The sequence below is a fragment of the Coloeus monedula genome, assembly GCF_965178545.1.
Source record: "Coloeus monedula genome assembly, chromosome: 3".
Taxonomy (NCBI): Eukaryota; Metazoa; Chordata; class Aves; order Passeriformes; family Corvidae; genus Coloeus; species Coloeus monedula.
This window is the reverse complement of record NC_138783.1, coordinates 90,088,369-90,096,853: the sequence shown is the minus strand read 5'-3', so window position 1 is coordinate 90,096,853 and position 8,485 is coordinate 90,088,369.

The window sequence follows — 8,485 nt, the reverse complement described above, 5'->3', positions numbered from 1 at the left end:
GATCAGCCCTGAAGTAGTCAGGTAGGTGGATTAGATAATTGTTGTAGGTCCCCTCCAACTGAAATATTCTATTCTGTTCTGTTCAATGCTATTCTAATGTGTCTTAAAAAAAAAAAAAAAGTAGGATTCAGTTCAGCACTGACATGCCCAAATTTAGACAATTTCATATAAGCTATATGTCTTTCCATCACAATCAATAGTGATCTGGCTCAATGGAGCCAGAGAGCAGTTCATCACAACCTAGATTAGTCTCAGAGGGCTCAGCTCAGTCACTCGGGCAGACACCTAGCTGTAGCCAGAGTATCCTGCTGGCTGTCAGCTGCCACTCCAGAAGGGCATTATTTCCCTCTCTGTTTTAAAATATCTGCTAGCCCCACACGGGGTCTTACATACCCCCTCTCACCTTGGATGACACTAGGACCCTGCATGATGGTGACTGAAACATGTCTGAAAAGAGGTGTACGGTTGCCTTACTGCCATCTCCTGCAATCAGGTGCTCCAGGATGTCTAAGACATCTACATTTGGCAAGCAGGTATAACAAGGGATTTAGAGGAGGCCTACACCTTTCTTGAGTGACAGCTACAGGCCAGGTCCACACCACCTGAAAGTGATCCACGCTACCTCTGTTAAGATGGCTGAATCCAGGCTCCATTACTTCGTCAGGCCATCCTGGACGCACCGCTGAGTGTTTTAGCCAGACCTCAATCAACTCTGGGCAGGAAAGATCCATGTTTCACATGGAGATGTCTGAAAGCAAAAGTCTTAATCTGCAACTGAATCCCACACAGTGAATTGGACTTCCCAACCATTTTGCTGGTGTATGGGTGGCCTTAGAAAGCATCAGCTCAAAGTTCAAGAATTTCATTCAGAGAAAATCAAAGATATAGATAGTCACAACATAAACAAAACCCATGATATAAAGTTTTTCACAATATCCATTAAAATATTAATTCTGATGCACTGTTTATCACTTAGCTCATCCTAAATAATGAGAGGTCATAACTTCACAACAGTGAACTTTTCCAACATTAAATCAGAAGAAAAAAGAGAACTCCACACCCCTGTCTTAGCCACTGAACTACAATTAATAAAACAACCAACCAGAAAATACCAAATGGCTAGCTCCAGTCACATTGCACCTACCTGGCTTCAAGACAGAAATATGTCAGTGACTCTGTGAGCCCATTTCTGCATGAGAGCAATTTACTGTTGTGAGTAGCTTCACTGAAATCACTTTGCATGAAAAGTTTCACTGAATTCAAATGACAGCTGAATTAATGCCTGTGCAGTGCAAGTATTTATTTTTAATATACTGTACATGCACTCGGGTCTCAGTTTAGCGTGTTCATCCTGAGAGGATCTAATTTAATTATTCTCTTTTATATTTATGGCACATTCTTTGGCAGTGTTATCTTCCAAATACTCTAACATTGCCAGCATTACGCCCGTCTATGTCAAGAATGAATCAGAAGCCACGTAAGGACTTGTTATGTCAGCTTAAAAATTCATGTTATCCACCACTTGAATACTCAAAGAAAGTCTCAGGGCACTTTTTCTTTAATTAAATTAAATTCTGAAGGTACCTCAATAGAAGAAAGTTTCAAGGCAGAGAAAACAAGGCCAGGCTTATTAAGCCAAAACAATCATTATTCTGAATCTTAAACAAAGTCATTCCCCAACTCCTTTCAAAACTCCTAATTTCTGCAGAAATACTGTCAATTTAAACCAAAATGACTTTGCCAAATTTATCCCTACACAATGAAGTAATTAAATCAGTTTTAATATTCAATCAATTTGGCCAATTAAGCCCAACATTCATTGATTTTGTTGACTTGTAGTGTGAAGGTTGAAGGCCCCACATAATGGATGGATTCCAATCTCATTTAACAAAGCTGGCAAAAGTTTTGTGGTTTTATTTCTGCTCTTTCACCAGATAGATAGGGCTAAACTAAGTCCTGAATCTGCATATTTTATTTATGTATATAATAGCTCCAGTTTCAATATAGTATCTGAGCCCCTCCTTGTATTTAAAAATAGAAAAAAAAAATTAAAAAACAATAGCAGGCTGTTTCTTTTTTCCTTTTCCATCTGAAAGGGAAAAATGATATTTATGGGAAGGGGAGGTTGTTTATTTGCTTGTTTATGTTTGTGTGTGATTACCCGAGTAAGTGTCGGGTGCGTATGTTTGGAATTGGCAGGCAGCTCCTTATCTGTGCTGGCAGATATGTTCATGATCTAAAAACAGACTTTTAGAACTGGCTGCAAGTCTCACTGTATACCAAGAAACAATTTCAGCAACTGCCGCAGAGCTGAGTCCCTCTGAGACCTCAGTGCTCATTTACTGTTCTGAACAGTATTGGGAGTATCTCACCCACTGATTCCAATCCTTATCCTGTCCATCTTCCCCAGCTGGGCAGGATGGTACCTATTGTGCCTACATGATCACTTGTCAGAAGAGTACTAGGCAGACATACAGCCACACACTTTACACAGCATACCTGCACACATCTTGTCCATTAAATGTCTGGCTGGAGCTCTGCAACTAAGCTGGTCACTTCAGGTTTCCTCTACAGTCATACATCACTTTTATGGCATAGTCCATCTGACCCATTTTTGGATGACCACCTCAATGTGCAAAGAATTGTGCCCTAAAAGTACAATTACTTTGGTTGGTTGGTTGGTTTAGTTTTTTCACTGACTAAGAGAGAGTCTGGAATAACTAGTTTGAGATATGACCACTTTTTTCTTAATACTACAGTAAATTTTCTTAATACTACAGTACAAGTCACACAATCACAGAATGATTGAGCTTGGAAGGAACCTCTAGAGGTCATCTTGTCCAGCTTCCCTGCTCAGGCAGGACTACCCGGGACTAATTGCCCAGGACCATGTCCAGGTTGCTTTTGAATATCTCCAAGGCTGGGTACTCCAGAACCTCCTTGTGCGACACGTGCCAGTGTTTGACACACTTCACAGTAAAAAGTGTTTCCTGATGTTCAAAGCAACCCTCCTGTGTTTCAGTTTGTGCCCACCGTCTCTGGTCCTGTCAATGGGCATAACTGAAAAGAGCCTGGTTCCATCCTCTTTCTACTTTCCTTTCAGATATTTATATAAAACCCTTCCTGAGCCTTCTCTTCTCCAGGCAGAGCAGTCCCAGTTTTCTCAGCTTTTCCTCATAGGAGACATGCTCCAGTCCCTCCATCACCTTATTTGTCCATCATTTGACTCCCTCCAGAGCGTTCACATGTCTCTTGTAGTGCGAAGCCCAGAACTGACACAGCACTCCAAGTATGGCCTTACCGGTGCTCAGTAGAGAGGAAGGAACACCTCCCTCAACTTGCTGGCAATGCTTTGCCTAATGCAGACCAGGATACCATCCACCTTCCTTGCAGTGAGGGTATATGGCTGGGTCAGGTAAAACCTGACTGGAGGTTGTAGAAATGTGCTGAAGTCCTCTACAAATGGAGGAAATAAAGCCATTCTGAACACAGCTATCACTGAGTCATTCATTCGGCATAAGCTATACTGAGATCACACAGATAATGATGGTAAGAACAAAAGGGACATAAGCAGCCTTTACGTCATCAAAAGCTTCAACAGGAATTCTAATAAACCAACAAGAAAAATCTTCTTTATGAGGCATTACTTCTACACATCTCCATGTACCCAGGAACCACTGTTAGACACCCGCAGGAACACACAATAGACTTGCAGTCACCCTGACAAACAAAGCTGTAGGGTGTACAACCCGTTTGGACACTGCCTTACACCCTCTCTGTGCTCAGGACTTTGACACTCTAAAAAGCATCATAAATTTATTCAGCCACAGAAAGGAAGACAAAACTTCAGTATGACTGAGTGGATCACTCTGTTTCATATATCCCATTCTATATTATATCTTGCATTAAATCTACTTTAGATAAAACAGATAAAAATATGGCAAAGCACAATTTCTTTTTTAATTGTGTCATTACACTGATTCAAGGTGTGATGAATCCATGTCCTTGCATGTTGGGGAAGATAACTAGAATCATGAGAGGTACAAGAAAGTACATACAAGAAAGTATGTGAGTTCCCTTATCACATCACCATTGTGAGTGCTCTAAATTTTTTATACTATTATAGGAAAGCCAGGCCAATGCCATTAATTTTTCCTACAATACTTCAAAGTCATGACACATCACACGTGTAATCAGAAATGAATGAGTTGCCTAATTCTAGGAGGTATTCCAGACAGTTTCCTATGAAAGCAGTTATGCATACATAGTCAGAAATTAAAAGCTGGCTTCTTCTTCACCATTTTTATTGCTGCCCTACATGGGTCCTTCCACAGGAGGATGCTATTATGAATCTCGCTCTGACGCTGTAACACCTTCCATTTACTGCATAGACACTTTTTAAGATAAATATTTTTGGATTTATTCAGGAAGCTTGAGGAACTAGCCTTTAGTTCTTTCTGTACCTCTCCAGCTTCTACAGAGCCACTGACCTTGAAATGAATAATTAAATAAATAAAATCATAGACTGGGTGAGGGATGTGTAAGGGGGAGATGTGTGTGATGTAAGGGTACTGTAACATGATAGAAAAGAGACTGAAGTTAACAGGAGTCACCCCAGCTACCTTCTGCTCCAATAATATCTAAACCATTCCCCATGTATTTATTTTATCTGTTAAACATTAATTGAGAGAAACACAGAAAGATATGTGGCCTTAGTTACACTGCCATGAAAAACTCCAGAAGGGAAGAAGTAGGCCCAATGCCTGAAATAATTCCTTCCTTTAACAAGCTGTTTTATAAATGCTTTCTAAGTCTCTCTGACATACCCACCTGATTAATTTACAGCTTTGAGGGTGGAATCAATTAAAAGGTTTCTTTCCACATTCCTTAAATCTGCAGATCTTTTCAGACAGATTACACTTTAAATGTCTTTAAGATTAACAGCAGATTCCAAACTCAAATTCATTTACAAGTACCTCCTAAAAAGTTCTGGACCACTGGATTGTAACTTTTTCTACTTGGCTCAATTTGTATATGAAAAGTTGAAACGACTGTTGAAGTTACCCTAATGATCTGAAGCAGTAAACCAGAATGAAATAAGTCATTGTTAGATTCACTAAATTGGAAGACAAATTGCACATTTGGGGGTCTTGACCTTACCTATTTGTAATGCAGGAATTCAATAATATATTACATTTACTGGAATAAATCAGTGTAGTTGTCTTAGATCTTTTTCACAGAAGTAATTTAAAAATTTTATTTAAGAATTTATGAGGTTTAAAATTTTCTCCCCTACTGAAGAAATGTAAGGATCTTTTATGAAAAAAAATTTATTGGATTTCAGATGACTTCCATCAGTACTTCACTATGTCAGGGCTTGGAGCACACACAGCCTCAGAGCTGGCTGAGGAAGGGCAGCTGCAGACTGCATCAAGCCCTCACTTAGCAGGTGACACCAAACATTTACAGTAGATGTTTTCACTAAAAGGCTGAAGATTCCTCATCCCTTCCCCTCACTACCAAACTGAATCTCAGACATTCTCGCACAGACTAGTTCTCCTCCCATTTATAATCTAAGGCAAGAATACCCCATCAAGGCTGTGGATAATCTGATCTCCAGCAGCCCAACACTGTATGAAATGTTCCTTCTGCCATTAAAATGTCTCTCTTTTTTTTTTTTTAAACCCTGTTTATTCAAAATTGATCTTCAGTTAGGACAGCAGACCTAGACACAATGTTGCATTAGTATACAAACTGAGAAACTGATACAGATGTAATAAAGTCTTCCTGCTTTTTCACTTCTGGGTCCTCTATTTCTTATCAAAAGACGGGTGCTTTTCCAGGGGGCCACAAAATAGCAATAAAAACTTATGGTTGCTGGCTGAGTACTATGCCTACCAAGTTCATCTCATAATCACTGTCACAACAGAGAGGTGCTCCTCCTCTTGCTTTGTTTCTAGCATGATACACTTCACACTTGCATTACTTACATATAATGGAAACAGAGTACTCTGATTGTGTAGTGACAGTAGTCTGCATATTCTTCCTGGTTCTAGTCTTATCCATGAAATCAATAACGTTCATTCAATTGCTACTACCAGGTCATGGATAAAAAAGATAGAAATAACAGGATCATCCATATAATTCTGGATACACAGGCTGCAGCTTGCCTTTCTGAGTATCTATTGCATTCCCATTTTTAAGAATCATCCTGTAACGAGTCAAACACCTTAAAGTAATGTAAGTGTACTATATGGATAATATCATTTTAATCAACCAACTATGTAATTCTGCCCCCAAAGATATTAGACTAGCTCTATTTCCCATAAGACTCTGATAAATGGCCTTCATTGTATTTCATTCCTTTAATTGCTAGTCAATTCCCTTATCAGCCATAAAATCACTTTATTTGAGAACATTTATATTAAGATTTCTTTATTTGGGAGCCTTTATCTTAAATTTTGTAATTACAATGACACAACATGAATGGGAACCTTGAGGCGGCTGAAATCATCTGCCCTCAGTTCAAAGGCAACAGAGATATTTGTCACATTTACTATATATTAATACCTTTTTCTTATATATTATGTAAATTATGTAAGCATGTAATGTGCACAATTCTTTAGCAATATGATCAAGTTCACCAGGACAAAAGCAGTAAGAGATCAGTTAAAGGAAGAGACACCTATATGTTCTCTAAACGCTTGGTTTTTTCCATGAACAGTTTGCATTGATGTCATAAAGTTTGGTTATTCTCTGCTTTACAATCATTCTGCATAGAGACAGCTTGAAATAACATACAAAACTAAGGGTTTTCATTGGCAGGGAATTCAATATTCCTGCCTGCAATATTTTGTCCCCATCACATTTGATCATTCTCATCCTCAGAACCTAAGAAGAATGCAAAATAGCTAACTGGTTTCAGAGACTTATGGCAGAGACTAACACACAAAACCTTAAAAATTTCAGTTGGGCTCAGTGTTTCCACAGAAGTCAATATCCCTTAGACCCCAGGAAAAGTACCTAAACCCTCGCAACATCTTTTAATCATCCACTTCTTTAATAGTTTCTTCTGATAAATTTTCAGGCATTTTCTATTTCTTCTATCAGTTAAAATGACCAAGGGTAAAATTAGTGTAGTATTGAGAAGACAATGTAGCAGCAATTCCCAGGATGCTCTAATATTTCAGTATCTTGTCACCATTTTGTCGATTTCAGAGGAATTGTATGCAACTGATCTCCATTAGTGTTGTATCCAGAATTTTAAAAACCTCACTGAGAGAATTTGTTATTCAAAGTGGCCTCAAAGAGATAAATTAATAGGATATATTGGTTAACCCAACACTAAAACGTAACAGCCAGTGGGATATTAAACAACTGAGTTATTCTTGTCTGGACTCTGACAACATCTTTGTCCCTATGCATATACTAAGTTAAGTTTTGCCTTGGTATCTTATAAATAAGCTGCATATCTAGAAATATGTCTTGTTTTGGTGGTTTGGGTTTTTTTAAATTTAGATTTTAATAACCGTAAGGAAAACCACATTCCCCTCTCCTTTTTTTTTTTTGTGACCTAAATCTGTAAAAGATCCTCAACCGTGTGATATTTATTTCTTCTGAAAACATGCAAATAGAACCGAAGTTATGCTATTGTCAGTTATTGAATGATCATTCTCAAACTTTGTAACTGGTGCTAGCTTTATAAAGCATGTGTCATCAACATTTTCAAAAGTTTCTTCTTACTGATAAATAAAAACAAGTTAAAGCATCTCCTGTTTACTTGTGCATTTTTAAAAGTATTTAAAATTGCAGCACTTTCACTGATACCTGGACAAGCAACTATATAAAAGAGCACCTCTGACTCCAACATAAAGTTAGATGGTCACATTTTGCATAGCACAGTCGTTTCCACCAGTGCATCTGAGAGATTTATCAATCTCTCTTTGCTTTGGATGCAAAAGCATTTCAACATTGTAGTCATCAACAATTCCAGCTATCCCTGACTTTTAACAAAAACACAGCACAGCAGTGAATAAGAAAGCACTGCTGCCAGAAACACTTGGCGCAGGCACCGGGCTGAGCCCGAGAGATGGCCGAGGAACGGCAGCGCTGGGACACGGCCGCTTTCCACATGGATAGGCAGGATCGGAGGTGCACGGGCCCAAAACCCATCTTTCTACAGCAACCGAGAGAGCGGTGCCGGGGATCCATTCCCATGCTCCTATGGCATATCTGTTTCCAAAGCCTCTCGGCTCCACCTGGCTCTTCCTGCCGTCCACCCTCAGGCCCCGAGGGGAGGGGTTGCAAAATTCTCCCCGTACAAACACGCAAGGGGCCGAAGGGCAAAGTCCTACAGAGGTGTCTGTGGGAGGGTGGAGGCAGGGGTCCCGAGGCTGCCAGGGACCCTTACTCTTCCTCGTCTTCGCCCGAAAAAGAGGACACACGAGGGATACCGTGCCGAACGAAACAACCCCCGCGGCTCTGC